General features: G+C 38.7%; 1 pseudogene; it reads left to right on the forward strand.

The window, feature by feature from the left end:
• The first annotated feature begins 983 nt into the window (after nt 1–983).
• LOC141704452 (transmembrane E3 ubiquitin-protein ligase FLY1-like) lies at nt 984–3,695 on the forward strand (annotated as a pseudogene).
• The last annotated feature ends 20,726 nt before the right edge of the window (nt 3,696–24,421 follow it).

A 24,421-nucleotide genomic window follows, 5' to 3' on the forward strand; every position in this document is an offset into this window, starting at 1 on the left:
AGTTTCCATTTTGCCATTGGCAGGGGATGGTTATATTCTATAAGGTGTTTGAAGATGAACATAAAGTGTGGGGTGCAACAATCAAAATAAAAGGGGATTATATATGGCCCTTACGACTACTTCGAGCAGTAGCCTACACGTACTGATATGATTTGCACCCGTGACTCCAGTTTTAAATCTTATAGTGTGTTCAATACTGATATATGTATAATTATACTGCAGAGAAAAATCTAGAGAATCTGGATACAAAGATGATTACAATATCTCCAATCCACATTACTCGGTAATTATCATAACAATTTGAATTGAATGTTGTTTTGGCCATATGATACTTGATAGTAAATTGTTGATTAAAGTATCTCATATCAGTAATTGTTATCACAAATTAATAGTAATGTTATTTGCCATTGTATGGTTCCTTCTCACGTAATTTACCCTGTTACTTGTGGCACACTGGCATATCATATGCAGCAGCAGGACCGTGATAAGCTGTAGAACTTGGGACTATATCAATGAGATCTAGCAACTTCGGGACATCAATTACTCATTGTTACCCTTTCTTGAGGATCAACAAGACTTTGGTGCCTGTTCGGAGGGGGGGTGTTCGACTGGAGTTTTGAAATTTTTTAACTTACATGACGTGCTATGCCTTGAAACAGTTTGGACTTCTCACATCCCAGGATTTTCAAGATTTTCAATGGGTCAAGATTTGGAACAGAAAACTCTGTGTGATATCTACTTCATTATTTGTAATTTTTTTTCTAACTCTGTATTGGCTAGAGTCCATACTAATTACTAACTTATTCATTTTTGTTGTAGCACCTGTGATCGACATAGAGAAACATTGTAACATCACAGTAAGGGCTCGGATATCACGTGTCCCGTCCATGCAAAGTAGTACGTCCTTTTCCATGGAGCGTAAACTCTCAATGTTATTTACTTTTTCAGTTTCAGAAATTATAATATAAATAATGCAAAGTATTATGTCTTCCATTGCACTGTGCCCCAATGGTAAGTTATATTTAGGATCCTAAAAATTTTGCAATTTATAAAAAAAATCTTTTTAATGGCACAATTGCTCAAAATTTGTGTGAAAATAATTTCCGGCTGGGTGTAGTGGCCTAAAGTGTTATTCATTTTATCATGTGCTTTTACTTTGTTTAGATGAAGCTGCAATGGTAAGATTTTTGATGGATGACAATGGAGATTGTCTGCCGCCCATGCAATTGAATGCAACTTCTGTAAACACTGAGATGTTTTTTGACAAAGCATTTAATTATAACCTGATGGTCACTTTTGTATCCTTCTCTAACATTACTTGATCAAACATTATGTATTGATAGATTGAGAATGGTTGATTCTCCTTAACCGTCTGCCATATATTAGATCTCTATCCTTCAAGTTCTCCTGTTAATTCAGCAAAGGAAACATAGCAACACGCAATCTGTAAGGGTTCCATCTCGATCCTATATGTTGCTTCTGTAGGATTCTCAATTTGTGCCAGTGATCAGCTACTGCAGTTTTGTTGTTTTAAGACACTTGTACCGTTCTTATTTTATGGATATCTGCAGTTTTTTTATATACTAGCTGACGGATATTCCATCCTACTGTCAGGGAGCTGTCAAAGTTTCAAGTTTCACAATTGGACAACAGGCTGTCATGGATGCATACCTTTGTCTTTTACATTGACTGCAGGAATCACAGTTGGTAATTAGAATAAAACTTATTCTCTGTCTTTGGCATTGACCAAATTTTATTACTTTAAAAAACTATTTCTCACTACTTGTGTTCTCCATAATCATCACTTCTTCATGTATGCAGAACAATTGTATAACGCATTTCCACTGCCCGCATTCTTCAAGTTTGTTATCTTCTCTTTTTGTGAGTTGAGATTTTTTCTCTCCATATATGGAAGGCAAATAGGCCTACAAATTACATACAGAGTGTGGAAGCGAGGCGTGAAACTTTCAGTTCTTTATATTTATTTCTGTGAGTAAAACTTTTGCTTAGCTGTTTGTAATGAATTTTTGTCCTGTATGCATACCTTTGAAATTCATAACTTGAGATTCACATTGAACATTTATCACTATGAATGCAGTTATACCTGAATCTCGGGCCACTCTGTATAGGAAGATACCTTTTTTAATTTTAAATTTTAAATTGCTTCCCCAATTTAACATGTATCTTTGTTACTTGGATACCTATTCTGACAATCCTACATGAAATGCTAAGATTATGATCATTTTATTGCATGAGCTTGTGCAACGTTGTGCTGTTATAGTGTTTGGCAGTATATGTAAGGTTCATTCTAGTAACAGAAGATAATAGTATACCAGAAAACATAATCATGAATCTTTTGAGAGGATATATACAGTTTGCCAGTTCTGCTCCAGAACAGTTGCAATCCTAAGCTATCCTCTTCTTCTGCATTTGAAAGAAAAGCATTTGTGTACTTGTAAAATAAGATATCTGATAAAAATATTTGATGGCGTATAACTTTTTTGTGGAATAAATGTTTCAACTTATTAGCATTAGTATCAATTATATTAACCTAAAAGTTATGGATATTTATTCTTAGTAGGGAAGTAGTGCTACTTCACACTCACACATCTTTATGGTTTACGTTTTCAGGTGGTATCCTTCTGGGAGGTATTCTGATCACGTACGAGTTCCCTAAATTCCTTCCAGTTATTACTCTGGTTGTGCACTCCTACTGGATACCTCAGAGTGCCACAAATGTTTTTCGTGACCCAAGAAAAGCCACTACAGCCTAGTTACATTATTGGAATGAGTGTAACTCGGCTTGTAATTCCTTTATATATCTTTGGATGTCCCCGCAACTTCATGCACATTAAGCCTGACAGGAGTTGGTGCATCTATTTGGTGGGTTTTGCTGGGTTGCAAGCAAACATTCTTCTTCTGCAGCACTATCTTGGATGTCGATTCTTCATTTTTTTGGCAGGTTTGATGTAACTTTTCACCATATATTCGTGCAACCGTTTTCTATTTTGTTAATTAGTTTATGTAACTCTTCCCTGTTATTTATATATAAAATCAAGGTAGAGAATGCCTAGTCCCTGCATATGTTGTAAGAAAGTGCCAACCAATATTCTAACTTAATTTAGTTGCTGAATATTCTAATCCCTGTATATTGCTGGTTCACTTGATCATTATAAATAGTAGTTTCTAGGAAAGATCAGTTGCTTTATTCTTGTGTCTTGTCTGTATAATGCTTTTTTCATTGCTGCTTGCAACTTTTGTCTTCTGTAAACCATGGCTATCGTAATTTTTTCCTCAAATTATGAAAATCATATCCTAACTTTAATCTTTTTCTTTCATAGATCCTCATGCAGATGTTTCCAATAAAATATAATTACCATAAAAGGTTGGATCAGGATATAAACCGGGCCAGTGACCGCGTCATCTGCATGACTGCCATTGATTTCACTCAACATCCAGATTTTTGCATGGTACTTTTGGACAGCTTTCAGCTTGAAGTTTAAGGCTATGTAAAACTAATTAAAAATGTTTTAAGGGTAAAGGTAGCTAGCCACTCCCTGTGTAACTAACGTTGTCCGAACCTATATGTGCTGGTGACGCCATGTGAACATGTCTTCCATTCACATTGCTTACTTAAGTGGATGGATATAAAGATGGATTGCCCAACCTACAGGCGGCGGCTTCCACCAGTGTAGCTACAGGGACGGAACCGGGAGGGGGACCATCAAACTATCTAATATATATATATATATATATATATAATTGGAACATTGAGGGGACCATGGCGACCCATGCCCCCCGCCAAAATCCATCCCAATAGAGACAACAATCAACCCGGGAACCGTAAAGGATGCTGACTACACTACAACATTTTTGCAATCATACAACTATTTTTTTCGTTGTCTGAAAGGTAGTTTTTCCGTTGTGTATCCAACACTCGTATGATCGAAGGTTGGACAACAGTCGTTAATACAGTTGTAATAAGGGAGATTCAACAACAATGTTTAACACTGGTTACAATCTGGATGACACAACGGTTGTTTTAGAAAAACTATTGTTGGAACATTTTTAACATGACAGTTTTCTTAGTAATAAACAACAGTTATTTACGTCAAGAGAAAGTTCTAAATTTTCTTTCCAATTTTAAATATCTTTTTCAAACAACAGTTATTTTATACATCTATTATTTATATAAAAGAACAACAACAATTATTTTCAGAGGTAGTAATATAAGTATCTTTTAGACAACAATTTTAGGGTGGTGTTATAATGCAAAAGAGATAACGGGTTACTTTTCGGGAACCATTGAAGAAACATTTGTAACACGACAGTTTACTAAGTAATAGACAACAGGAGTCAATGGCAAGAAATAGTTCAAAACTAATTCCTTATTATTCAAGCAATGGTTTGTTTAAAGTAACAATTGTGTAAAACCTTTTAAACCAATTCTTTTATATTGTGTTCTAAGTCATGTCTTCATAGTTCAAACACAGTTAATAACTAACTGGTGTTATTGAATTGTTGTTTAGACAATGACTTATATTTTGACAAAATTATGTACTGAGGTAACCGTTGTCCGAAAATGATATAATGCTTACTTTTGATTTAAAAAAAACCATTATCTTATTAGGTATATACATTTTGCATATTAATTTCATATTTAATTAAAACTAGTTGCATAAAAAACCACAAAAAATAGGCCCCTGCCAAAATAAAATACCATAATCCAAAACAAAATCATACCATAATCTAGGCCCCCGCCAAAACAAAACCAATTCACTACCATACCATAATCCATACCATACCATAATCCATCCGTTCAACAATCCAAAACAACCAGATCTACCTACCAAACTATCAGCAATCCACCGAACACAAAATACATTATCGCAAGTCTACTTATCACCAACTACATACATAAAACATCCACTTTACGATAAGTTCAAACGAGTCTACTTTCAACATTTGATAAGTTCAAACGAGTCTACTTGTCAACATACGATAAGTTCAAACGAGTCTACTTATCACCAACTACATACATAAAACATCCAGTTTACGATAAGTTCAAAAGAAAAGAAAGGCGAGACCTAGCTTGCACAATGTTTCATAAAATATTTTGCAAACTCAACCCATCTCGTTGATGTCATCCTCAGTGTAAACCAGGTTTGATCTACGCAACCACTGAAAAATCATCCAAAATTTTGTATAAGTAACATGTTCTGCCCTTATAAGAGTAAATACAAAGTGGATGAAAGGCCCACAGATAGTCAATTGTCACCTTATTAGCAAAGTCCAGCTCCTTATCATGAATGATTTCCATCATATATCGCATCACAAACAGGCCACAATCCTTGTTCCCGGTCTGCACTGGAACTCCCTAAAATATCAAACAAAAATTCATTTAAATATCCAGTCTCCTTTAATAACATAATTAATATATGATCACAAAATAAATAAATACCGCCATGTTCTCCCACAATACTTTCTTCTTCAGAACCTTTCTCAAATCCTCCTTGTACATTTTAATGGCACTGCAACCAAAACGAGATATATCAAAACATAAAATAACCACTACAAATATGGTCGGACAAGATTTATAAGTCAAGACTTAATAATCAAATTTTATAACGTGAACTCTTACTTGTCGACAACTTCCACCCATTCTCCATTTGCAATTCGGCGTTAAGAGGGTCCATATAGTAGACTACCTCTGCGTCTAGATTGACAACTGTCAAGGTCCAGTGGTTGCTACGAAAAATAAATAGAGGTGCTTGTTAAATAGTAAAGCCTAAATTTGATGCTTTTTTCTCAACCAAACAACTAAATATCATCAAAAAAATTACATTTCTATTGAATTAAAATCAACCTAAAAATTATTTAAACTCACTATTTGTGAAAAATAATCCAAAATGTGATACTAGTAGAGTGTAATTTACTGTAATAAACATGATCAGGTATAACATCAAAAATTGAAGGCTCGTACTCATAAATTTAAATTCCGGTAAATAAATCAACTTTAAAACTGAACCTATACAATTATCATCAAATTTGAAGTTCAAATATTATGAGGTTGAACTATACAATTTCCCCCGTCTTAGAAACAAACCTAACATCTAGTAACAAAATCAATTAAATACTGTAAGGCATGTGATTACTTTTATATTAACTTTAAAACTGTCAAGGTATTTGATTACGTTTATACTGAACCAATGCAATTAATATAAATTTCAACAACAAATATAATCGAGTTTAACTATACAATTGAATCCATTCCTTAAAATAAAAGCTAAATTCTTAAAAAAAATTAATAAAAAAATGGCAAGGCTTAACAGCTTAATAGCTTGGGATAGTAAAAATACTTACATATCATTGTACGGCAGGAGAAAATGTTGCCCTTTCCTAGAATCTTTAAATCTTGTACACAATTCACGCGACCTCTACACTGCACTGCCCACATCCAATGGCACCGATTGTGCCCGGATCTACAAAGCTAATCATGTTGACCATCTTATGCTTCTTCACATATTCATTCAAGAAGCTACAAATTAAATTAAGAAGTCCTTAGTAAAGATTGTCATATTTATTCCAAGGCTATATACTTCGAAAAAAAAACTTTGAATGAAAAGCTACTGAATAAAAAGGCAAATGACAGAGCCGGCCATTTCACCACCAGAGCACACTGCATGTATTTCAGATAAGAACATGATTTGCTTCTTTGTAAAGCCAAATGCTTCTTTGCTTAGCTCAAAAGAAATTGTTCGGCCACCACTCAAGGCTTCCTTTGCCCATGTCCACAAACGTTTCATTGCAGAAGGATAATTTGAACCAATTTGAACAACAAGCTCTGGTTCAACATCTTCAATTACTTTATACATCTTCTTCATTTTCTTAGCATGGGCTTTCTTGGTTTTCTAAAACAATTGCAAATAAAAATAATTAAAAAACAGACTAACAAACACATAGTACATATATTAACCATACTAAAAAGCATTCTGACCTTGGTGGCCAAAACATGAGAAGTACTGCTATTATTTCCTACAATTATCATGTTTCTCGGCCATGCAATAAAAGTTCCCATGGCTTCTTGAACAGTCAAAATTTCATCCCCAATAGGGAAGGGAATCTTAGCATCTCCTTGAATGACTTTAGTGATAGACACCCTTGCTTCTTTTCTCCAAGACTTACTTCATGGATAGTCCTTCTCATGTCCTTCGGGAACGCGTACTTCATCAATTGTTGCACAAACAACAATGTTGCTCAACGATCCAACAGCCAATCGGCATACAGAACTACCCGAAGAATCCACTTTCATTTCCTCAACAGCCCTTCCACTATCATCCTCACCCGCCACCTTTTTATTATCCTCAAGCTCCACCGCTAAATCCATAAACAAATTATCTATCAATGTCACATTTTTTATGAACACCTACATCCACATCCACATCCACATCAACCCCACCCTTAGAGTGACAGCTTGCCTGCTGGGAATTTGGTTTCGGACTACCATCATGTTGTACACCATTTTTCGATTAATGTGCATTGTATTTTCAAATTTAGCAGCCCAAAATGCATCTCTCTCTTTAATAATTTTTGGAGTCTCCTCTGCCATGTACTTTTGAATTGCCTCACGTACCTTTCTTCCACTGTCCTCGCTTTTTTTTTCCCTCGGAAGATCAAAATAAACCGACTGCTTCACATGAATTCCCTGACCACGTACTTGCCTCCGTGCTCAGGCTTACGAGCGCCATTGTTAACACATCATTAGTATCTTCAACTTTAAGCTTTCCTTCCTTAACCTCCTCCTTCATCTTTTTCTACAAAAAATTTACTAACATTTTTTACCATAAGCACATACATCCTTTAAGCACATTCATCCTTTAATTATAATATTACACAACTAACACCAATTTGTTTTTACTAGTTATAAGCACATTCATGCAGGACAGAGCAAAATCATGCTCTTCTATTGTATTCCCAAAAGCCTTCTATCCACGGGCTTAGGGTGTTACTACGTTTTACGATAAAGATTACGAAAGAGGATTACCTTGTTAATGGTAGATTCCACGCTCTTCTATTGTATTCCCAAATTCCCTTGAGCGAAGTGTGACCTCCGTCTTCTCAAGTTATCCTCTCTTCTTGCTCCTTGGTGGCTACAATATGTTTTCACACAATCCCAAGCAAGAAGAGAATAAGAATATATATAGGCTACAATAGGGACCATGGATATTAGGTTGGGCCTTCTAATTACATCTTGAGCCTAGCCCAATGTAATTAAATATTAATTCAATCCACTAAAGAATTAATATTTGCACTACCTTTTCTAATACCGTAATTTAATTAATTCGGTTCCAATATTATTTGCTTATTAAATTCCCCATGTTTAAAATATCATGTACATTAATTAAATAAATTACTGATAATTTATTTAATTAATATCTTTTTATCCTTGATCATCCACTCAACCTTTATTTAATTATGCCAGAATAAATTCCCCTGTAGGGTTTCACATAATTAAATCTTTTGAGCTTTCAAGGGGACATCATTAACCCGAATATTATCAGGACATGGATTCCTTCAATAAATAATATCCACCATGTATATAATTCCATCACCCAAAATATAATGATATAATTCAAAAGAATTATTTCATATATAAATCAAAGCATGTAAATAATATACACGTGTCAATTACTATTTCCGGATTAAGAACCTAAGAATTAATAATAACATAGAATCTTAGTTCTCCTTCTTAATCAGTATTAAGGGAACAATTCTAAATTTGATCTTGTTCAATATACACAAAGTATACAAGTATTATTTATTAGTCAATATAAACTAATCTAAATAATACTACAACCATACCAGTGGATTGTCCAACACCACTTGTGATGTGAACCTTATTATATTATATAACCGTATTTAACAATCTAATATTCTGTATCTCATTTGATACTAGATTGTTCATAATATATAATATTAGACAACATGTAAACATTCAAATGATTCTCAAATAAACTGGCCAGAAATAAATGTACATACTTCAAATAAATATTTTCAGTATACACTAACAGGCACAACCAAGAACACATCTTAAAATATCAAAATTGTATAATTATCATAAAGTTTAGAGCTTCAAAATAGCCATCTAATAATAATAATAATAATCTTGCCAACCATATTCATAATAAAATTTAAAAGGTTCATGAGAAGATCATTAGAATACAATACAGAGTGTAGAGAATGAAGAATTATCCCTATGTTGTTATCGGTGAAATCTCCAAGCATAATGTCCTCCTTCTTCTCTTCTTGGATTCTCATCTTGATGGCTATGAATACCTATATTCAATCTTTAATAATAATCATTTAATATAAAGTCTTTTTTTTATTATTTCTTGGAATTAACACATATTTACCAAACCGAAAAGGTTTCTCAAAGTCAAATTCGTAGTTGGCTTTTTTCATCTGATCCTGGAATGTTCAAAGTGAAATTTGATATATGTGCATGTCTATAATGAAAGAGAATCTCATTATCTTCACATGGGCAGTTGAATCTCTCAAATATGATAAGTAGAACTCAAGATACGACCCCAACAATATGTCTTGCGCGTATAACCCAATAAATCCGAATTTTCTTCTATTTTAGCTTCAATCCTTTTCAATTTAGAATTTCTTGCTTTATACAATAAAAAATTAAAATTTAATTAACAAAAAATCCAATTAAATGCAAAATATAAATAATATGGAAATAAAAATCATCTAGAGTATACACAAATATATATCCTATCAAATATCTGACACACGCTTAGCATTTTGCACGTCCTCTGGCAAAGAAGAAAAATAAAATTATTTTTAACTAACTAACTCCACTTTCGTAAGTGACACAATTGTATTGAGCATATGCAACAAGTCGTTAACCCATAGGCAGCCTTAGTAGGACAAGCTGAGTCTCGTGAGGGTTTATAGAAGATAAACCCATAAAGTATATCTAACTCATGAAATAATAATGCATATGATACAATCGTCCTCAAGAAATGGAGGACTAAAACTATGTAGATGAATGATACTAAATGATTACAAAGGATCTCAAACATAATCGTATACACCAAGTGAGCAATAACCTCCAGAATATGCAACAAGTTAAACACATCCAGCTCACACTAAATATTACCACATATAGTAAACACAAGTGCGGAGTGTGCGGAGTGTGCGAGTGTTCTTATATTCACAAAATGCTCTCTACTAAACTAAGAGCAAAGAAACACAAGTTTTAACATGACAAGCAACGTGAGTTAATAGCTCCCAAGTTGATCACTAGAATAGATCTTAAGCACTTTGTTACTTAGAACCAATCATCGTTCAAGTTTAACCATGAATTTTTATGTTTTATTTTATTGCTACAATACTACTAAATATATACACACATGATTTTTTAAAATGCTTGGTCTAAGGTCAGGAAACTCCTTAGGGTAAGTGAGTAATGACCACCATAAGACTTCACAAGCTAAGTTTAAGATCGGGTGGCTTCTCATGGTAAGTGAGTTACGACCACTCTCAGACTTTGCCAATCAAATTATACACGTATATGTATATAAGTGGTTTATTTTAACTGTGCAATGGTCGAGATCCCTTAAGATTTATGCTCTAATACCCATGTAGCGAGTGTTGGGTCAGCAATCCCAAACCATAAAAGGCTCTAGGTTAAAGGCACAAAGTCCCCTCAGACTTAAATACTCGAGTATTAATGAGCCCAACCTAGTCAATTATACCACTATTTTTTGACGCGCACTTTATTGATTCTATGTTTTTTAAAGACATTTACATCCCACAACTTCCCCCAAAGTTAAGCATTTATGTGCTAAGCTAAAACATGAATAGTCAAAATCCTAATTATCAACAAACGGCTACCCCTCAAGAGATAAGGATATCTAAGTCTCAGTTCAAGAGCGTAAAAAGATTGTATAGGAAAATAAATTCCGCTCTAGTGCACTATCTAGTGTAATATAAAGTGGTCATAGCAAGACTTAATTACACACAAACTACACATAAAATTATCATAGGCCACTGACTTGAACTACTACTAATCTGAGATCATGCTATGTTACGCAATGCTATACAACTAATATATTATACAACTATATGATTTGATACAATGTATATGAATTAATTAATAAATATGCAACAATTTAGTCGAACATGGCATGTTTTAACTATTTTACAAGATTACAATTTTTTATTTTTTTATTTTTAAATTTATTAATATTAAGGACACATCCCCACACTTGAATGGTTCATTATCCCCAATGAATATGATATCTAATTATAATTAGAAAAAAATAATATTATACAAAAGACAGTTAAGAATACTCCCCTTGCATTTGCATGAGGTGCATCCTTAAAAAAGAGAAAAAAAAATTGCCCCCTCCATTGAACCAAACTTGAGGCTCAATTTCCTTAGATAATAATTAAGATCATATTATTGAACAAATATGAATCAGCTCATCTGGTTGTTTAGTCAACTTGAAAATGTTTGATCTCTACAAGATCAGGAGTTGGAGCTCATGCAACAGCAGTACAATTATTTTTTTACACAGCAAATATGAAGGAACGAATAAATGTCCTGGTAAGTAATTGGGCCCATAAGAAATAGAGCGGGATAGTCATGAATTTTTTTTTACACGGCAAACATTAAGGAACAGGTAATGGGCTGGTAAGCAATTGGGCCCGTAATAAACAAAGCGCTACAGTCCTGAAACCTAAGTGTGCGTGAAGACAATAATGTGAAGCTTGTATGACCATGCTTAATATTGGCATGCTCATGCTAAAATGGAAAAATATGGCAGACGCTTCTTGTAAGGTTGCGTGAGCATGGAGTTAATTGGTGTGATTGATCATGCCAAATAGACAAAACCTAATAGTAGATATACGTGACAAGAGTGTGGATGACTGCATAGGCAAGCAATAGGGCGGCAGCATGAGCATGCAATGTAATCACATGGACATGCTAAAGGGAATAAACTCACCATGTGTTGACAAGGAAGTTGTGCGATCAAGCTTAAAGTCTTCTAGATTAGGCCCCTTCCAAAAGTAAAAATTTCCCCAAAAATCAAGTACATAAATATATATGATGTGTCTCCGAATAAGCGCCTTCATTTATTATCTTTGGCTAGATAATATACTATCCACTTTCAAGGTGGCTACTTCCATGATATATGATCCATCTGTTAGAAAAATTGGATTTTTAGATCATAGTTTTATTATGTTCTTGATAATAACCCTAAAATCTAATGATTGGAAGTTGTTCCATGATATGTGGGCTTAACCTTTCATGTATGGTTTTAAGAATTTTTCTTAATGAAATCCATAGAGAAATAGAGTTGAAACTAGTAGCTTGTAAAAGCTTGAAATGGAGAATGTGTCATTTGTCCCACATTGAAAATAAATAAAGTGAGGATTATATTTATTTGTGATTTAATTTTTTAATTAGAATTAATTTATCAGTCGGGCTGGGTTATTGTCTCTGTTGGGCTTGGTCACTTTGTAAGTGGGCTGAGTCAGATTCAATGAATCTGAACATGTAACTGATAAATAAAGATTCATAATTAAAAACATTAAAACTGATTTAATGTGTGGATTAAATACAAAAGCTGTTACATTTTATTTAAATTCAAAATCAGCAGTTTTGATTTATGTATTAAATGAGCAGTTTTGATTTCTGATATTAATGTATATTAAAGTCTATTAATGTCAAGGTTGTAAGTTACACTTAGCTTCTACTATAAATAGAGGCCTAAGTTGTTGATGAAATACACCACACAACATTCTCTTCTCTTCTCCCTCTCTGCATTTCTCTCCCAAAAATACAAGTTCGAAGTGCTGTTATTTTTCCAGCGACTGAGGTGCTAGTCGAGGTGGAGGTTTTGTTGCTGCTGTTAACATAAACTCCGAGCTGTTTTATCCTGGTGGAGATATTGCACGCATCCCAAATACAGTAGGTAGGGGGCAATATTCTCTTCAAGAATAGCCAGGGCTTCAAGCAAGGCCTGGTGACTCAGCTGTGATCGTATTTTCTTGGCATTTTGTATCTGTGTACTATTATTTTCAGACACATTTGAAAGCTATGGTTTCGGGTACATCTTTATTTTTCTCTTTGTTATTTTAGTTACTAATTTTGTTTACATGCATGCTTTGTTTTGTTAACTGTGGTCTTGGCCTGGACTTGCTAAATTTTATATATACTTGCCTCTATGTTGCAATATTTGTTAGTGAAATTTACAACATTCTTAAAGAGAATATTAGTTATTTAGAATTTAGCATAATGGTTAACGAAAGTGAGGTTATCGTTGGTGGTGGTAGCGATTCGGGTGCAACTGTTGGGGCCATTGATTGGACCACCTATAGTTTCCCAGAAGCTGTTGAACTTACCGGTTTACCGAAGAAATTCAACGGTGGCATTGGTTTTTCTCGCTGGCAGAAAAGGATGAAGTTGTGGCTGACTATAAAGGGTCAGTGGCCGGTTGTGGAATATGAGAAACCAGTAGTGGATCAAAAGAAGGCTGACATAGTTAAGGCTTTTGCAAAGTGGGCTGAGAAGGATGGAGTGGCTAGGGCGGCCATTTTGGCGGCACTAACAAACACTTTGTTTAATGTCTATTCTTCTGATGCCTACTCTGCAAAACTCTTATGGGAGAAGCTGGACTAGACACATAATACTCACTCACAAGGTCTAGAAAAATATTCTGTGGCAAGGTTCCTCGAGTTCAAGCTGGTGGAAAATAAGTCCATGACTGAGCAGTGCATGAGTTCGAGATGATAGTGCATGCTTTGAAGGAGTCTGGAATGGACCTCCCAGAGAAGTTCAAGGTGATGAGTGTGATTGAAAAGCTCCCAAAGTCTTGGGAAGAGTTCTCTCTCTCCCTGAAAAGACAGAAAGGAGAGATCACCTGGACCAACCTTATGCTGGACATCTCGGTGCAAGAACAACACAAGTCCAAAAAGGGACATGTGATGCCTACTAAACATGGTACCTTGAAGGTAAACATAGCAACTGTAGGACAGAAGAGGAAGGCTCTTGCTAAGAAAACTAATAGTAATAAACCTAAGAGTGACAAGGACAAGGCCAAGAAACCCAAGGCAAACAAACCATGCACATCTTGTGGGTAGGTTGGGCACTGGAGTAAGGACTGCCCTACGAAGAAAGCGAAGAAAACTGAGGTAGCGCAAGCGAATGTTGTGCTTGGAACAGCAATTGGGCCTGTAGTGAACATGGTTGTTGGTGAAGCTACGGCTTCTGAAATCGACGTTGACCGGTGTTATGGATAAAAAACTAAGGTTATTATTTGCTGTATTTATTACTAAGATTCGGGAGCTCAAGGCCTTTAATAGCTGCTCTCGTGTTTCGTAGCTTAATTCTACCTTTACGAGATGTCTACGTATCTCTGTGAATTAGAGAATCAAGCCAAAAAACATAGTTCTGATCTGTGGGGTGAGGCCCATTATATAGATGTTGGGAGTCCTTGAATTGGACTTGGTATACGAGACTTGGTGGGCAAGTCTCATAATTAGAATGGACTTTGGAGTCCTAGATAGTAGGAAACTGATTCCTTATCCTTTTAGGTCCCCTTGAGGCTAATCTGTAAGGATTTATATCCTTATCGGGACTCTTCTCAATAGCTAATTTTTCCCTTATTAATTAATTACGAAATTAATTAATAATCAGGGTTTTTGGGCCTTCTTTGTTCCATCAGGCCTGATCTGGTCCATCAGGCCTGATCAGCATGTTAACCTTTCTGGTCTGAATGTCATACATCTTCTTATTGGGCCTAGCAGTCCACACCTTGTACAATTAATGCAGTATTTAATTATACTATCATAATTTATTTATCCCTATCATTTGCCCCCCAACTTTTGGGAAACATTGATTAGGTTTCGCAGAAGTTAAGTCTATTCGTTCCCTTACAGGGTTTCGTTTTACGTAAAGTGTGGAGCGACCTACACATTTACAATGAATTTTCCTTTTATTCAGGAATTATCTTAATTTCCAGGAATTTTTCCCTTATTTCCGGGATTTTTCCCTAATTCTCTGGATTTTTCCCTTAATTTCTGGATTTTTCCCTAATTTTCTGGGATTTTTCCCTAATTTTTTGGGGTTTTCCCTTAATTTCTGGATTTTTTCCCTAATTTTCTGGGATTTTTCCCTAATTTTCTGGGTTTTTTTTCCCTAATTTTCTGGATTTTTCCCTAATTTTCTGGGATTTATCCTTAATTTCTTGATTTTTTAGATTTCCAGCCCTTTTTCGACCAAGATCCTAGTCGAAATTTCGACCTGGATCCTAGTCGAAATAGGGGTCAGCCTTGCCATCCTGGTCGAAGGAATTCGACTAGGATCCACGACCTGGAATTTGACCAGGATCCTAGTCGAACTTTCGACCTGGATCTAGGTCGAAAACTCCCCCACTTTTTTTAGCTCCTGGTCTTGAGCCTATCGACTAGGATTTCGACCAGGATTCTAGTCGACATTTCGACCTGAATCCTGTTCGAAATTTTTTTGATTCTCTTGCTTCCTGTCGAAGGATTTCGACTAGGATCCACGACCTGGAATTCGACCAGGATCCTAGTCGAACTTCGACCTGGATTTTTAATCCACATTCTTGAAAGATGCTTGGTTTATTCGACCTCATTCCTGGTTGAAGTTTCGACCTTAATTCAGTCCCGTTATTCCAGCTATTTTCGGGTGTCTGCTCGAAAGATTTCGGGCAGGTATCACGACCTGGATTTCGACCTGGATTCTGGTCTTTTTTACCCGTTATTTTCGGGTGTCTGCTCGAAAGATTTCGGGCAGGATTCACGACCTGGATTTCGACCTGGATTCTGGTCTTCCACTAGCCTTCTTCATTTGGCTTTAATTTAGGGTATTGTATTTTCCAAATCCTAATTGGATTTGGGCCTGGCCTTCTTTATTGGGCCTTATTAAATTTTACTGAGCCTCTTCTATTGGGCTTTTCCAAATCTTATTGGGCTTTTACAAATCTTAATGGGCCTCTTTTATTGGGCTTTTCCAAATCTTACTGGGCCTTTTTTATTTGGGCTTTTTCAAATCTTTATTGGGCTTAATATTAATCTGAGCTTAGTATACCCTGTTTAGAATCCTCTAGAATCCCTAGGAATATTCTAGAATATTCCTTTTTTCTGGGCTTTTTCCTATGGGCCTTTGTCCTTAATGGGCCTTCGTCCCTTCAACTTCCTTTTCCAATTACATAAAGGACTGAGGAGAGACTACTACTTCTCACCTTCTCATTTCTAAGTTTTCTTCTTTCTCCTCCTGCTAAGATTCTCAGAGCAATAACAACAAGTCGGAGCTCAAATCCTTTTTTAGGAGTGCTTTTTCAGGTAAAATTCCTCCCATTACTTTTCGTGTCTATTTTTCCATTGTGTGCCCTTTTAAGATAGCCTGCTTACGTGCCCCCCTTTTTTCAGATGGCTGACAAAAAAATAACTCGCTTGGCCGAGATGAATGTGGCTAGAAAGTCCAATGAATTTCCTATTCGATCGAGGTACACTTCTTTGATCGACATGATCAACACTCGAGGGGACGAGTACCCGTCTGATGCGCATCTGGACGCGCACGACCATATTAGCGCTTTATGGGATCTCAAGGAGCTGGAAAAGTTGAGCAGCTGCTTCAAAATCAAGGAACCTTTTAAGCTTGTTCTCGCGGGTCCGGCTGACAGGGCTTGCCAGTGGAAAAAGGACGCATTATGCGTCTATAGGGATACTCTAAGGGTAGGTATCAGACTCCTTTTTCATCCATTCATTCCCTTGTTACTGGCTGATGTGGGCATCAGCCCTTGCCAACTCCCCCCCCCCCAATTCTTGGAGGCTTATTCTGTGCTAACTGTCACAATGTGCCAAGCACGAGGTCCCTACTTCCGTTGCCATTTTCAGGAAAATTTTCCAGTTCAAAAACAGCCCTGATAAAAGTCCGGGTTGGGTTTCTCTAAACCAGCGCCCCACTATTCCCCATATTGTGAATGGGAAGTCCATCCTCGACAACAACTTGGGGTGAAAGAAAGATTTTTTATTCATTGTTTGGGAAGGTGGAGATTGGGGCACCCTATTTCGGTCGTCCTTTGGGCTGGCCGTGGATGGGAGCCCAAATGATATAACTTTGTCTGAGGAGGAGGCTAGAGCTTTCAACCTCCTTACGCAAGACAATGGGACTTCCCATTCTTGGGACCTTATCCGGGAGACCGTCCTGGTAGAACGCGGCCTCTCGCCCGTTCATAAGAAAAGTAAGTTCCCTTCCTTACCTCCTTTTTATTTCCTTCATTTTCTATTCCATTGATTTTTCAACTTACTTCTTTTGTTGCAGTGGCTGAGAAGATTGAGGAGGCTACCAAGCCTAAGGACCTGGAGACAACCAGGATGAAGAGGGCTGGAAAGGTCTTTAAAGTCCCACGCCTTGGTGACCGCTTCCCTGAGTTCCTTCTTCAAGCAATAGAACCGGGCGAGGAAGGCCCCAGCCAGGTTTTGCGCACCAAGCAGAGGCCAGGGGCCTATTTTCAACCTGCTTGGGGGATCCGGGGCAAGGATTCAATCACTGGCAGCACGGCGCTGTCCAAGGAATGGTCCAAGCATTCCATCTCCCCGGTGGATTATCAAGACTTTGTCCTTCAACAGGACTTAGAGGGGAATGAGCTTTTCGGAGCGCAGGCTTTGACGACGGTACGTCATTTACCTATGCCCTTCATACTTGCCTTTTCATGTTTCTTTTCTCATACTTTTGCTGCTTCTCTTGCAGGCTAACGCCCACTTCCAAGGGGCAATTCACCAAGCTACGGCTTGGAAGGTTGGCCTGGAAGATGCTAACAAGAAGTTGGAGGAGGCCAACCAGAGAATAGAGGCCCTTGAAGCTCAACTGGCCTCTTCCACTTCTGACCTGGAAACGGCCCGGGTCGAAAATGTTATTCTGAAGGCGCAGAAAGATAAAGCCTTTGACGGCTGGATGGACACCCAGGAGTTCAAAGACTTGATGGTGGAGCACGATGCCCTTCTTCACCCAATTAGCTATAAAGAAGGCTGGGATGCTGCTGTAGAGGCCGTCCAAGATGAGTTTCCAGAAATCCTTGAGCGGTCCTCCTTTCCTTGCCCTGTGCGAGTCCCGGAGCTTGGGGGTGTTACTGACAAGCTGGTTGATTTGATCAAAGACGGCCCTTCGGGGAGCCCAGGCCACAAGAGGAAAGAACTCAAGTCCAGCTCTGGGGAGGAGGAGACTTCTTCCGAAGAAGATTCTGCGCCTGCTGAGAAGAAGGTCAGGGTGGAAGAGCCTCCAAGGGCTGCGCCTCAGAATCCAGTGTCTCCCGCATCATCCAAAGCATCCGAAGGTGGATCTGATGGGACCTCTACGGGGACTTTTGAGGGGACAACTGAGACGTCCGAGGAGACTTCAGATAGTGGTTCTGAAGAATCCGAGGCTTCCGAGGCCTAAGTTTTTTTTGTATATCTTTTTTCGAGAAAATATGTGAATTTAGTTTATGTCAGAAGTTGTTACCCTTCGGGGCTATATTAGATATGCTGTTTTCCTTATTTGCCTCTTTCTTCTTTATAGTACTTAATATGCACTTAAACTTTAAGCATCCTTAGATTGAAATAATTTCAAACTCTTTAATACGAAGTCTGGTTTTCCAAAACCTTACATAGCATGGGTTCAACCCTAATCAATAATAACTTGACAATGTAAACTCTAATAGAATATAAAGTCCTACGTAAGCAAAGCTTCAAGGTGCTTTTAAACCTGCTTGTCATAATGACAAGCAAGAATCGTACTTCGACTATCTTACACATAGTAAACCTTCAGGTTTTGTGCATGCCAGGTTCTCGGGACTTCAAAACCATCCATAGTTTCCAGCTTGTAGGTTCCTCTACCCTGAACGCTCTTGACTTTGTACGACCCTTCCCAATTCGGGGCAAGCTTTCCTTTTTGTCCGACACAAGAAGCTTCTATCTTTCTCAAGACTAGGTCACCTTGTTTGAAAAACCTTTCTTTAACCCTTAGGTTGTAGTAGAATGAAGCCTTTTTCTGATATTCTACTATCATTGCATTAGCCTTATCTCGTACTTCATCGATTAAATCCAGGGCTAACCTCTGCCCTTCTTCATTTTCTTCTGCATTGAAAGCCTGAATCCTTGGAGAGGAATGTGATATCTCTACTAGAACTACTGCTTCTGCCCCATATGCCAACATGAAGGGAGTTGCTCCTGTCGTGACTCTACAGGTAGTCCTGTAGGCCCATAATATTGGAAGTATTTCATCCACCCAATTATTTCTTGACTTCTCGATCCTCTTCTTTAGTCCATCCAGGATTATCCGATTTGCTACCTCCGCTTACCCATTGGCTTGCGGGTAAGGCACAGAGGTGAACCGTAACTCAATTTCATTTTCTTCACAATACTTCTTGAATTCCTCATTGTTGAATTGTGTTCCATTGTCACTGACGAGGATACGGGGAATTCCATATCGGCACATAATGTTTTCCCACAGGAATTGTGCAACCTGCTTAGTTGTGATCTTGGCCAAGGGTTTGGCTTCGATCCACTTGGTGAAATAATCAATGGCTACAATCAGAAACTTCCTTTGTGTTGTGGCCATGGGAAAAGGCCCCAAAATATCCATTCCCCACATAGCAAAAGGAATGGGCGAGTTGATAGAGGTCAGCATCTCGGGGGGTTGTCTAACAACAGGTGCATGCTTCTGACAGCGGTCACATTTCTTCACGTATTTTTTGGCATCAGGCATCATTTCTGGCCAATAAAAGCCTAAATGAGTTATCTTATGAGCCAAGGCCATGCCCCCCAAGTGTTGTCCACAAATACCTTCATGCACTTCTTCAAGAGCCAAGCGTGCCTCATCGGGCCTGAGACACCTCAAGTAGGGAACCACGAAAGATCTTTTGTAAAGAATCCCATCTATCAAAGAGTACCTTAGTGCTCGAACAGTTATCTTCCGTGCTTCAGTTGCATCACTTGGTAACCAACCGATTTGAATGTGAGCCTTGATAGGATCAATCCATGACGTCCCCAGGCCTATGGGAGCCACAAGCTTAACATCTATGCTTCGTGTCTTCAAAACACGGAAGTACACACTTCCTGAACTTTCTTCTATCTCAGATGAAGCAAACTTTGATACCGCATCTGCTTTAGCATTTTCTTCCCTTGGAATGTGTTCAACATGGCATTCATTAAATTGGGTCATCACAGCCCTTACTAGGCGGACATACTTAGCCATCGTATCATCCCTTGTCTCAAATTCTCCCTTTACCTGGGATATGATCAGCTTCGAGTCTCCACGGACCTTTAAGTTTTTGACTCTAAGTGTCCCAGCTAGACCAAGGCCAGCTATCAGGGCTTCATACTCTACCTCATTGTTTGTGGTTAGGAAGTCTAGCTTCATAGCATACTCAATTAAGAACCCATCAGGACTTTGCAAAACCAACCCTACTCCACTGGAATTTGTTTTTGATGCTCCATCAAAATAGAGAACCCAATATTCTTTCTCCTTATCATCCTTCTCTCTGTCCCCATTATCGACTCCCTTATCTTGAGGTATGGTATCTTCCTGCCCCCCGACTTCTTGGTTGGGTATGGTACATTCCACCATGAAGTCAGCTAGTACCTGGGCTTTTATGGCCGTACGTGGCTTATACTTGAGATCGAACTCTCCCAACTCTATTGCCCACTTAATCAATCTCCCACTTATCTTGGGACTGTGAATGATATTTCTTAGTGGCTGATTCGTTAGCACCTCAATCTGATGAGCCTGAAAGTAAGGACACAGTTTTCTTGAAGCCATTACCAAGGCTAGAGCAAATTTCTCAATAGTTGAATAATTTAATTCAGCACCATGCAGAATTTTGCTGACATAATACACGGGTTTCTGGACTTTTAGCTCCTCCTTAACCAACACCGCGCTCAAGGCGCTCTCTGAAACAGCCAAGTACAAGAATAAAACTTCACTCAGAACTGGCTTGGCCAACAACGGGGCCTGGGCCATATACTTCTTTAACTCTTCAAATGCCTTCTGGTTTTCCTCACTCCATACAAAGTCTTTGATGCTCTTTAGTAACTTGAAGAATGACAAACACTTGTCTCCCGACTTGGAGATGAATCGTCCTAGCGCAGCAACCCTTCCTGTGAGCTTCTGAACATCCTTGACAGTTTTTGGTGGTTCCATGTCCAGGATCGCCTTTATTTTATCCGGGTTAGCCTCAATTCCCCTCTTTGAGACCATCAATCCCAAGAATTTTCCAGATCTTACTCCGAAAGCACACTTCGTAGGATTCAACATCATCTTGTGGTACCTCAGGACCTCAAAAGCTTCCGTCAAATGGGTTATATGATCAGTCTTTACTAGACTCTTGACTAACATGTCATCAACATAGACTTCCATAGTCTTACCAATAAGATCCTTAAAAAGTTTATTCACCAACCTTTCATAGGTGGCTCCTGCATTCTTGAGACCAAACGTCATAACAAGATAACAATAAACACCAAAGTCAGTGATAAATGATACCTTTGGAATGTCATCCTTATGCATTTTGATCTGGTTGTATCCGCTAAATCCATCCATGAAACTCAGCATCTCATGTCCAGTAGTGGCATCAATCAAAGTATCAATTCTTGGCAGCGGAAAATAGTCTTTGGGGCATGCATCATTCAGATCAGTGAAGTCTATACACATCCTCCACTTTCCATTAGCCTTCTTCACCATTACAGGGTTTTCTAACCACTCCAGAAATTGAATCTCCTCAATTAAATCAGCCTCTAAGAGTTTTTCTACTTCCTGTTTTATAGCCTCTTGTCTTTCTGGGGCAAAATTTCTTTTCTTTTATTTTACTGTCTTCCGGCTTGGATCCATGTTTAACCTGTGAGTAATCAATTCTGGGTCTATGCTTGGCATATCAGCTGCTGACCATGCAAATACATCACTATTTTCTTGCAAAAATTTCACCAACTGCCCTCTAAGGGGCTCCTCTAATGTGGCTCCAATGAAAGTCATCCTCTCAGGATTTTCGGGGTCTAAAGGAACGGAAACCAAGTCTTCTGCTGGCCTTCCTCCATTCTCGTCATTTTCTAGGACATCCATATCTTTGAAAGGAAGAACCTGCCCCCCGACTCCATCCGCTCTCAAAGAGGCCACATAACAGCTTCTAGCCATTTTTTGATCTCCTCTCTCTTCTCCAATCCTGTTTCGGGTGGGAAACTTCATAACTGAATGATAGGAAGAGGGGACTGCCTTGAAGGCATGTATCCCTGTTCTCCTCATGATAGCATTATAAGTTGAACTAGCCTTTACCACCACGAAATCCAGCATCTGCGTTGCTTGCCTTGGTTCCGTACCTATGGTGGTTAGCAATTTAATTATCCCTTCCACAGGACATTCTACTCCAGCAAATCCATATATCGGCATGTCGGTTGGTGTCAACTGGAAGTCGTTATACCCCATCCTTAGAAAGGTGTCGTGGAGCAAGATATCCACAGAAGCACCATTATCCACAAGGACCCTCTTAACCGGGCTATTTCCTGTTATCGGTGTTATGACCAGCGGGTCGTCATGAGGGAACTTCACGCCCTCTAGGTCAGAATCATCAAAAGCCAACGTTACTTCTGTCCTGGCCCTCTTCGGGGCTTCTCCAACAATATGCATAACCTCCCTAGTATATGCCTTTCTGGAATTTTTGGACAATCCAGCAGCAGTTGGACCTCCAAAGATCGTGTTTATCACAGGTCCTCGAGGGCGTCGTGGTCCTCCAAAAATTTCATTTATAACCGGCCCTCTAGGTTGGGGATTCCGCCCCTGATCGTCTTGGTCCCTCCTACGATCTTCAAAGTTCTTCCTTCCATTATTATTTCTGTCCCCTCCATCTCCAGTATACTTGTTCAATCTTCCTTTTCGAATCAAAAACTCAATTTCATCTTTCAATTGCCTACACTCATCGGTGTCATGGCCAACATCCTTATAAAACCTACAATACTTGCTCTTATCTAGCTTGGCGGGATCAGCCTTCAAGGGCTTAGGTCAGCGAATATCTCTATCTTTCTTAATCTCCATCAAAATCTGACTTCTAGGAGCATTCAGCTTAGCGTATTCAGTGAACTTTTGCCCAGGTCCTCCCTTCTTGGGGGTTAAATCAGGGTTTTGTTCGGTTCTAGGATATTTGTCCTTTGCAATATATTCTAAATCAGTTTTCCGCTTCTTGCCTCCAGTGGGCTCATTACTTACTACAGTCTTCCTCATACTTTCTTCAACCTTGATATACTTCCCTGCCCTCTCTTGGAGCTGCAACATGCTTTCAGGGGGACGTTTGGCCAAGGACATCTCGAAAAACTCGTCCCTAGTTCCTTGTTGCAGTGCTATCATGGCTACCTTATCATCAAGGTCCGGGACTTTTAAAGCCTCTTTTGTGAAATGATTCAGGTAATCTCTCAAGGATTCCTTAGCTCCCTGCACAAGACTCATAAGAGATACTGAACTTTTCTCATGGACTCTTACACTGATGAATTGCTTAATAAAAGCCTGACTTAATTCTCTGAACGATCCAATGGAGTTTGGGGGCAAGCGACTCTACCATCTTTGAGCCATACCCGACAGGATTTGAGGGAAGGCCCGACACTTTATAGCATCATTCACGGGTTGCAGCAGCAGTGCATTAGAGAATGTCCTAACATGATTAGCGGGGTCTCCCGTGCCATCATAGGCTTTGATAGTGGGTATCTTGAATTTTTTTGAGATATGGGCATTCATTATCTCTTCTGTGAAGGGTGGAGTTGGATCATCAGGATCTCCAAGGGGAAGGAGATTGCTTGGATCAGTTCTTGGGACGACAGCCCTTCTTCGTACCGGACCATCCAGGTCTATGACAGGAGGAGGATTTCTCCCCCTAGGAGGTATCTGGGGTCTGGTGGCCTGGTGAGCCTCCAAATCACGCCTCAGCCTTTGGATCTCAGCCACATGAGCCCTGATCCTTTCCTGCACTTCTTGGGGATTCGCCCCTGGGGTGCTTTGAGGGCATTGCCTCCCATCGGCCATTGGCTCTTTGCCAGGACACCTCCTTCTCGGGGCCACTTCATCATCCGAAGATTCGGAGTCTCTCTCAGTGTAAGGACCAGAAAACTCCCGATCCTCGGGGATAGGAGCCAAACCTCGTATATGGGGGGCGACTGCCCTCGTGCTTCACTTCGCCCAGCATATCCACTTCCTCCAACCTAAGGGTGAAGGGGCATCCCATAAGGGGGGTTAGTAGTAACAATAGTTGAATATTCATACCCGACGGGTCGAGAATTCACAGGTACATGTACTTGTTGAACTTGAGGATTTGTACCTTGAATAGTCGGGGGAGTTGTCCCTTGTGGCTGAGGTTGAGTTGCC

Source organism: Apium graveolens, unplaced genomic scaffold (assembly GCF_009905375.1).
Source record: "Apium graveolens cultivar Ventura unplaced genomic scaffold, ASM990537v1 ctg7863, whole genome shotgun sequence".
Taxonomy (NCBI): Eukaryota; Viridiplantae; Streptophyta; class Magnoliopsida; order Apiales; family Apiaceae; genus Apium; species Apium graveolens.